At 40.0% G+C, this 1522-nt stretch overlaps 1 long non-coding RNA gene across 2 annotated transcripts in view; it reads right to left on the bottom strand.

Annotated features, from left to right (window-relative positions):
- Window positions 1–1522, bottom strand: part of LOC106523031 (uncharacterized) — a 29322-nt gene that overhangs the window by 12464 nt on the left and 15336 nt on the right. The window contains exon 5 of one of the 2 annotated variants that reach the window (XR_001310844.1): window positions 10–1015. The exons of the other annotated variant lie outside the window; for it this stretch is intronic. This is a non-coding gene — a long non-coding RNA (uncharacterized LOC106523031). Of the gene's footprint in view, window positions 1–9; window positions 1016–1522 lie in introns of those variants that run through there. 2 annotated transcript variants of the gene reach the window in all.

Genomic DNA, 1522 nt, shown 5'->3' with positions numbered 1-1522 from the left:
TCCATATTTTGAGGGCTAGCTCGTCACACAAGACCTGTTTAAAACTTTTATCTGTTAGCAAAATATCTCATCACACCCTGGATAGCTAGTTGATAATGGAAAAAAACAACACTTGCTGCAATTCAATTTAAAGTTTTTTTTCATATAAACTCTTTGAAAAAAAAGATTTCAATCATTTTCTCAGCAGCAACAAACTCTGTTAACTCAATAAGACGTGCAGCTTTTTCTAATGCCCAACAAAAACATAAAAATAGTTCCTTCATGAAAACAAACAACCCAGAGAAGCACAATGAGAGCAAAAACAAACCATTAAAATGAACGTTTACAGACTGGGATTCACAGTTTCCTTCAGAGATGAGAGAAAAGTGTCTGTTTTTAGTTTAAAAAAAAAACGGAGGTTTGTCTTTGTGAAGTTCTGTTTTCTGAAAGACGAGATTGTTCTTCCAAAGTCTCAGCGAGTCAAAAGTACCTCCAGACAAAGTTTGTTTATCTCCTCATTACGGATGTGAAGCGCGTCTCCCAGCGGCGGAGCCACGTTTCAGGTGCCGCACAGAGTTTATCTTGTTCGGCAACAGAGCGCCGCTTGTGACAAACTGCAAACTTTTCAACCAAGTTGGAGAAAAGGCTCTTTGATAGCAGCATCCTGAGAGCGCAGCCTTCCTTCCTCAGACCAGGTGGGCGCCATTGAGAGGGAAATGTCTCCTCTGAGGGTGAAAGTTTGGGGCTGTAACTCATGAAAACAAGGCGGGCTGCTGAGCGGCTTTTTTTTTTTTTTTTTTGGAGCTTCATGAATAATTCGTCAGCGTCGGTCGTCACTGTCCTTGTTGTTGTTGTTGTTGTTGTGGTGTCAGTCCTGTCTGAGGAGACAGAGGACTCCTTACACTTGGCTCTCCTCTTCACTTCCTCTTTCTTCAGCAGACGGAGGAAGTGCCGAGCTGTTTGTGTCGGAGACAGACGGAGGAAAATCGCGGCTGCCTGTCGAGTATAACGGCCTGTTTGTGCTGCCGTAACACGTCTGAGTGAAGGACGAGAAAGGGACAAAAAAAGGCTGTGGGAGTTTATTTTTGTCAACAGCTTTAAAATAAAAATATTAGTAAAACGTGTCGTTTTGTTAGACAAACTCTGCACTTGTTTTTTCAAAGCTGCACAAAAAAATAAGGCCTAAAATGGGTGAGTTTTCATACTGTATGTTGAGAGATATTTCATAGTAATGTTCATAGAGTATGTTTCGGGAAAGATTCTCAGCTACCAACACAAAGAAATTTAGATTAATATTTGTAAAATTTACTGAGTTATAATCATTTTGTGTTGGCCGTGGCAGCCATCTTGACTGGGTCGACTCTTAAAAGTTATTTACCAGGTGTAGCTAAGATTTGTTTCCTTGAGAGTTTCACTGTAAGATATTTTGCTAACACAACAGAAAAACAAAGACTCGGTTTACATACAGCGGGTAAAATAAGTACTGAACACGTCACCATTTTTCTCAGTAAATATATTACTAGAGGTGCTAATGACATGAAAT

This window comes from Austrofundulus limnaeus, unplaced genomic scaffold (assembly GCF_001266775.1).
Source record: "Austrofundulus limnaeus strain Quisiro unplaced genomic scaffold, Austrofundulus_limnaeus-1.0 Scaffold142, whole genome shotgun sequence".
Taxonomy (NCBI): Eukaryota; Metazoa; Chordata; class Actinopteri; order Cyprinodontiformes; family Rivulidae; genus Austrofundulus; species Austrofundulus limnaeus.
Note: the sequence above shows the minus strand (reverse complement) of the source record. Positions and strands in the feature narration are given on the sequence as shown.